The sequence below is a fragment of the Oncorhynchus tshawytscha genome, linkage group LG18 (assembly GCF_018296145.1).
Source record: "Oncorhynchus tshawytscha isolate Ot180627B linkage group LG18, Otsh_v2.0, whole genome shotgun sequence".
In the NCBI taxonomy this organism is placed as follows: Eukaryota; Metazoa; Chordata; class Actinopteri; order Salmoniformes; family Salmonidae; genus Oncorhynchus; species Oncorhynchus tshawytscha.
In genome coordinates this window covers 29,186,384-29,194,782 of record NC_056446.1, presented here as the reverse complement: position 1 = coordinate 29,194,782, position 8,399 = coordinate 29,186,384, and positions in this window count along the sequence as shown.

Here is an 8,399-nt window from a genome sequence, read left to right as displayed (position 1 = left end):
AAATTAACTAAAGTCAAAAATAAATAAAAAAGTAACACAATAAAATGAAAATAATGAGGCTATATACAGGGGGTACCGGTACCGAGTCAATGTGCGGGGGTACACATTAGTCTAATTAATTTGTACATGTAGGTAGGGGTAAAGTGACTATGTATAGATAATAAACAGTGAGCAGCATCAGTGTAAAAACAGGGGGGCAATGCAAATAGTCTGGGTGGCCATTTGATTAATTGCTCAGCAGGGTTATGGCTTGGGGGTAGAAGCTGTTAAGGAGTGTTTTGGACCAAGACTTGGTGCTCCGGTACCACTTGCCGTGAGGCAGCAGAGAGAACGGTCTGTGAATTGAGTGACTGGAGTCTTTGACAAGTTTTTGGGCCTTCCTCTGACACCGCTTAGTGTATAGGTCCTGGATGCAGGAAGCTTGGCCCCAGTGATGTACTGGGCTGTACACACTACCCTCTGTAGCACCTTACGGTCGGATGCGGAGCAGTTGCCATACCAGGCGGTGATGCAACCAGTGAGGATGCTCTCGATTTTTTCTTTTTTTATTACATTTTTTATTTCACCTTTATTTAACCAGGTAGGCTAGTTGAGAGCAATTTCTCATTTACAACTGCGACCTGGCCAAGATAAAGCAAAGCAGTGCAACACAAACAACAAACATACAGTCAATAATACAATAGAAAAAGTATATATACAGTGTGTGCAAATGAGGTAGGATAAGGGAGGTAACAATTAGCAATTAAACACTGGAGTGATGGTTGTGCAGAAGATGAGTGTGCAAGTAGAGATAGTGGGGTGCAAAGGAGCAAAATAAATTTAAAAAAATAACAGCATGGGGATGAGGTAGTTGGATGGGCTATTTACAGATGGGCTATGTACAGGTGCAGTGATCTGTGAGCTGCTCTGACAGCTGTTGCTTAAAGTTATTGAGGAAGATATGAGTCTCCAGCTTCAGTGATTTTTTTCAGTTCGTTCCAGTCATTGGCTTCAGAGAACTGTAAGGAAAGGCGGCCAAAGTAGGTATTGGCTTTGGGGGTGACCATTGAGCTGAGATACGGCGGGGCTTTACCTAGAAAAGACTTATAGATGACCTGAAGCCAGTGGGTCTAGCGACAAATATGAAGCGAGGGCCAGCCGACTAGAGCATACAGGTCGCAGTAGTGGATAGTATATAAGGCTTTGATGACAAAACAAATGGCACTGTGATAGACTGCATCCAATTTGCTGAGTAAAGTGTTGGATGCTATTTGGTAAATGACATTGCCGAAGTCAAGGATCGGTAGGATAGTCAGTTTTACGAGGGTATGTTTGGCAGCATGAGTGAAGGATGCTTTGTTGTGAAATAGGAAGCCGGTTCTAGATTTAATTTTGGATTGGAGATGCTTAATGTGAGTCTGGAAGGAGAGTTTACAGTCTAACCAGACACCTAGGTATTTATAGTTGTCCACATATTCTAAGTCAGAACCGTCCAGCGTAGTGAAGGAGAGTTGTATGGCATTGAAGCTCATCTGGAGGTTAGTTAACACAGTTTCCAAAGAAGGGCCAGAAGTATACAGAATGGTGTCGTCTGCGTAGAGGTGGATCAGAGAATCACCAGCAGCATGAGTGACATCATTGATGTATACAGAGAAAGAGTCGGCCCGAGAATTGAACCCTGTGGCACCCCCATAGAGACTACCAGAGGTCCGGACAACAGGCCCTCCTTTCTTGACACACTGAACTCTGTCTGATAAGTAGTTGGGGAACCAGGCGAGGCAGTCATTTGAGAAACCAAGGCTGTTGAGTCTGCCAATAAGAATGTGGTGATTGACAGAGTCAAAAGCCTTGACCAGGTCGATGAATACGGATGCACGGTATTGTCTCTTATTGATGGCGGTTATGATATCGTTTAGGACCTTGAGCGTGGCTGAGGTGCACCCATGACCAGCTCAGAAACCAGATTGCATAGCGGAGAAGGTACGGTGGGATTCGAAATGGTCGGTGATCTGTTTGTTAACTTGGCTTTCGAAGACCTTAGAAAGGCAGGGTAGGATAGATATAGGTCTGTAAGCAGTTTGGGTCTAGAATTTCTCCCCTTTTGAAGAGGGGGATGACCGCGGCAGCTTTCCAATTGATGGCGCAGCTGTAGAACTTTCAGGTATTCTGATCAATTAGTAGTAATTATCTGCCCCTTCTACTCACCTGCCATCCTGTTCAGGTGTGACATCACTCAGGATGCATCTCAATACTCAAAATAGCTTCCTATCTCCTTTCATTTATCCTTACCCTTGAGAATGGAATCTTACAATATAGTCAAGATGGAGATGAAAGATTTCACATATACCCAGTGTGCCTTCATATGAATGCTGATGGGAGAGGAAACCACTTTGGTCTAATGAGACACACACACACACACATACACACAGTGTCTGGTCAGCTGTGGATGCTTTACACTGCTCTATAAAACAGCCATGCTGTGCTTCAACAGTGTCGCTCAGCCTTGAGGCTGCAACCAGCCTCTTTAGAAAATGTCACAGAGAGCTTTTCCTTCTGCTTTTTTCCACATGCTAACACTTCTATAGTGGCTTGAGGGCCTAGTGCATCTGGTGGCAGGGATTTGTGGGAGGGATGCGTGTTGATACCCTCTTTAACAGGATGTGATGCAAGCTGCTAGACCTAAATAAATAGTGGAATCGAGCCCTGTTCATTTTTTATGCATCCTTCCTTTCTAGATTACTTGGAGTCACTGATCACGATTGGTTAGGTAAAAGCAAGGCTTATCCAATCATGCTGATTGCTTAGTGACTACTTCCAGGGAAGGGAGGAAGAATGGATGTGTTTTTGAAAAGTGCTGTAACAGGTCCCAAATATAAAAGGAATTATATGTTTTAAGTTCCTCTATGCAGATTCCAATTTTGAGTCTCCTCCTTCCTGATGTCTGCAGTTGTTCCCTCCACCTATAGGATACAGTATAAAGCATTGGACCAATCCAATGCTAACGACAGAATGAGTGAAAAAGGCTGCTGTGAGGTCCAGAGACAGATGGTTATACTCAGGCAGAGGAGGCTGGTGGGGGGAGCTATAGGAGGACGGGCTCATTGTAATGGCTGGAATGGAATAAATTGAACAGTATCAAGCATATAGAAACCACACATTTGACTCCATTCTATTCCAGCCAGTTCTCCTATAACTCCTCCCACCAGCCTACTGGGATAATAACCCTTCTACTACAGCACACAGACATTCTCTAATCCACTTGAGTACATCTGAAAATAAAACAATCAAGACACATTACTTGATTCTGATCCAAGATATCAATCCTGTTGTTTGTTTGTTAATTGGCAAAGCGACTGCAATTATCTGGATTGAGTTTAAGAGGAATTCTGCAAGGTCAGCAAGACCATGTGGAACGGCGTAATCAGCTGACTCATATCCTCCACACACACACACACACACACACACCTGCCGCAGACAGACCCTCACATTAACACTGCATCCTTAAATAGCCTGACACTTCACTCTCTCAACAAGACACGTTATCCTTAAATAACCTCCCTCCCAAGAGCTCAAACACCTGCTATGTACACTTGCTGGACACACACACACACCTTCCAAGGATTCCAAGAGTGTTAAAAGCTGTCATCAATAGAAAGTGTGGCTACTTTGAAGAATCTCAAATATATTTTGGTTTGTTTAACACTTTTTTGGTTACTACAGGATTCCATATGTGTTATTTCATAGTGTTGATGTCTTCACTATTATTCTACAATTTAGAAAATAGTAAAAATAAAGAAAAACCTTGGAATGAGTAGGTGTCCAAACTGTTGACTGGTACTGTAAGTATAACCCTCCATATAACATCAACTGAACTACTGACACACATATGGGGTGGCAGATAGCCTAGTGGTTAGAGCGTTGGACTACAAACTGAAAGGTTTGTCCCTAAACAAAGCAGTTCCTAGGCCGTCATTGAAAATAAGAATTTGTTCTTAACTGACTTGCCTAGTTAAATAAAGGTAAAATAAAATAAATATAACCCTCTATATCATATCAACTGAACTACTGACACACCTATAACCTTCTATATCATATCAACTGAACTACTGACACATATAACCCTCTATATCAGCTGAACTACTGACACACATATGACCCTCTATATCATTTCAACTGAACCACTGACACATAAAACCCTCTATCATAGCAACTGAACTACTGACAAATATAACCCTCTATATCATATCAACTGATCTACTGACACATATAACCCTCTATATCAACTGAACTACTGACACACATATAACCCTCTATATCAACTGAACTACTGACACATATAACCCTCTATATCAACTGAACTACTGACACATTTAACCCTCAGTATCATATCAACTGAACTACTGACACATATAACCCTCTATATCATATCAACTGAACTACTGACAAATATAACCCTCTATCATATCAACTGAACTACTGTCACACATATAACCAGTGCTTGACCCAGGCAGGAACTCACCAGAACTGAGTACCAGCACCTCAAATGTTCTACCAGCACCTCAAATGTTCTCTGCACCTCTTACAGAATATTAGCTCAAAAGTGTTGTGGAGTTCCTGCACCTAAATATAGAGAGTACCAGCACTCAAAATGATTATCCCCACCTATTTCAGTCAGTCAAGAACTGCCTAGCATATAACCCTCATATCATGTAAAGTGTGAAGGAACACACACACCTTCACCTTTTTTACCTTAGACAATGCTGAAAGCATCCAAAGCATAACTAGACTAGTGAGCACACAGACACAGGAGGTTAGATCACTGCACTGTTAAATACCTTTGCTTTGTTGGCAGTTGTGTCAGTGGCGACCACTATAAATTGAGAGTGTTCTCCCATAGTCTGCCAAATTAAGTCCCATTCATCATTGAGCTCAGACTTAGCAGCCGATAACTTAACCACAATCAGGAAACATCTTGATGCTGCATGTGGAGCATGATCAGCAGCCAAAATACTTCACCCCTCTCTCCAGAGCCATGACATAATTACTGTGTGTGTGTGTGCGGGCCTGCGTGTGTGTGCCGTGTGCTTGTGTGTGTGTGTGTGTAAGAGAGAGGGAGAGAGAGTATGAAAGAAAGAATATTTCAGTGAGAGTGGGAATGAGGGGAACGTGTGCTTATGGAATGTATGACTGGTTGTTCAAACATTTAGTAGTAGTGAGTGTATGTTTTGTGTATGTGCATGTATGTGCCTGTATATCTGTGTATATAAATGTGTGTGTTTCCAAAAACAAACTCTGTACTGGCTGTTCTGTGCTCTTGTTCTGCACTGAAATAAATCTGCATCAACGGCTGGCTGCACAGTGATAGCAGAGAGTAATGCATTCCGCACTATCACGAAAATAATGCACACAGTCAGATCTCAAATCAGCATACCAAATATGGTTCCTAGAGAGTCTCTCTCTGTGACAGCGACTTGTAGATAAATAAAGTAAACTGGTTGTTTTTGCTTTATATAAACTATCCAGCCACAAAGTGAAACCACAAGAACCTTTTCAGTGACTCCAGCCTTTTATTAGGCTTACTATAGACATGGTGTACTACTACTTCACTAAATGAGGATGTGGTTAGGGTTACAAAGAGTCAAGTTCATTCATAAGTCAGACTGCTTGTTCTTTAAGGTATGCTAGAGGTAAGCGTTGTTGAGATTAGCTAATCTTTCCATAATAAGGACCAGTCAACCCCCAGTTGTTTAGAAGTTTAAGTGATTTGTAGATCAGATCAACTGACAAGCACCTTGACTCAGGCTGGCCCTTGTAAACCAGCAGATTTAGACGTTTCACTCTGAATAGGGTTTCCAAGTCTCCTGGAAATGACATTTACCCCTTTACCTCCCAGGGAGCAGTGGAGCTATTCTGGGAGATTTTTTCTAACGCCAGACTGAAATGAATACTGTCAAATGTACACAGTGTTAAAGCCTGAAGGACTTTTATGACATACCAGAAGGACTTTGATGACATACCAGAAGGAGTTTGATGACATACCAGAAGGACTTTGATGACATACCAGAAGGACTTTGATGACATACCAGAAGGACTTTGATGACATACCAGAAGGACTTTGATGACATACCAGAAGGACTTTGATGACATACCAGAAGGACTTTGATGACTTACCAGAAGGACTTTGATCCCAGTTGGCAACCCAACCTAACCCTAGCATAGCCACAGGTGATGCCTCAGCCTTAGAGCCAGTCTCTGACCTTGTGGAGGCCAAACATGCACCCTTACAGACATAGTGGCACACCATTTTACCTTTATTTAACTAGGCAAGTCAGTTAAGAACAAATTCTTATTTTCAATGATGGCCTAGGAACAGTGGGTTAACTGCCTTGTTCAGAGGCAGAACGACAGATTATTACCTTGTCAGCTCGGGGAACCAATCTTGCAACCTTTCGGTTACAAGTCCAACGCTCTAACCACAGTGAGGTGTATAGTGATTGTCAACACAGTCATTTATGGTGATAAATAGATACCATTTGAATTTCTTCACTTGTATTTGAAAACTTCAGGAACTTTGTGAAAAGCACTGACCTCCTGTGGCAGGAAGCAGACATTTCTCTGCCGAAGGGGAACAGTCCCTGAGTTGAAGCTATCAGTGAATTTCAATGTCTCTCTCTCTCTCCCCCTCTCTGTCTCTCTCTCACACAATGCACCTGCACTCGCACTCACACACGCACGCACGCACACACACACAGCGAGGGCAAGAGGGAGGAAGTTTGTCTAAAGTGTAGTAGTTAGCAGTAGTCAGCTAAAGTAAACACAATTGTATTGACACAATGTCAAATCAAATCAAATCAAATGTTATTTGTCACATACACATGGTTAGCAGATGTTAATGCGAGTGTAGCGAAATGCTTGTGCTTCTAGTTCCGACAATGCAGTAATAACCAACAAGTAATCGAACTAACAATTCCAAAACTACTGTCTTATACACAGTGTAAGGGGATAAAGAATATGTACATAAGGATATATGAATGAGTGATGGTACAGAGCAGCATAGGCAAGATACAGTAGATGGTATCAAGTACAGTATATACATATGAGATGAGTATGTAAACAAAGTGGCATAGTTAAAGTGGCTAGTGATACATGTATTACTTAAGGATGCAGTCGATGATATAGAGTACAGTATATACGTATGCATATGAGATGAATAATGTAGGGTAAGTAACATTATATTAGGTAGCATTGTTTAAAGTGGCTAGTGATATATTTACATCATTTCCCATCAATTCCCATTATTAAAGTGGCTGGAGTTGAGTCAGTGTCAGTGTCAGTGTGTTGGCAGCAGCCACTCAATGTTACTGGTGGCTGTTTAACAGTCTGATGGCCTTGAGATAGAAGCTGTTTTTCAGTCTCTCGGTCCCAGCTTTGATGCAGACCTCACTACCCTCTGGAGAGCCTTACGGTTGTGGGGGGAGCAGTTGCCGTACCAGGCGGTGATACAGCCCGCCAGGATGCTCTCGATTGTGCATCTGTAGAAGTTTGTGAGTGCTTTTGGTGACAAGCCGAATTTCTTCAGCCTCCTGAGGTTGAAGAGGCGCTGCTGCGCCTTCTTCACGATGCTGTCTGTGTGAGTGGACCAATTCAGTTTGTCTGTGATGTGTATGCCGAGGAACTTAAAACTTGCTACCCTCTCCACTACTGTTCCATCGATGTGGATAGGGGGTGTTCCCTCTGCTGTTTCCTGAAGTCCACAATCATCTCCTTAGTTTTGTTGACGTTGAGTGTGAGGTTATTTTCCTGACACCACACTCCGAGGGCCCTCACCTCCTCCCTGTAGGCCGTCTCGTCGTTGTTGGTAATCAAGCCTACCACTGTTGTGTTGTCCGCAAACTTGATGATTGAGTTGGAGGCGTGCGTGGCCACGCAGTCGTGGGTGAACAGGGAGTACAGGAGAGGGCTCAGAACGCACCCTTGTGGGGCCCCAGTGTTGAGGATCAGCGGGGTGGAGATGTTGTTGCCTACCCTCACCACCTGGGGGCGGCCCGTCAGGAAGTCCAGTACCCAGTTGCACAGGGCGGGGTCGAGACCCAGGGTCTCGAGCTTGATGACGAGCTTGGAGGGTACTATGGTGTTGAATGCCGAGCTGTAGTCGATGAACAGCATTCTCACATAGGTATTCCTCTTGTCCAGATGGGTTAGGGCAGTGTGCAGTGTGGTTGAGATTGCATCGTCTGTGGACCTATTTGGGCGGTAAGCAAATTGGAGTGGGTCTAGGGTTGTCAGGTAGGGTGGAGGTGATATGGTCCTTGACTAGTCTCTCAAAGCACTTCATGATGACGGAAGTGAGTGCTACGGGGCGGTAGTCGTTTAGCTCAGTTACCTTAGCTTTCTTGGGAACAGGAACAATGGTGGCCCTC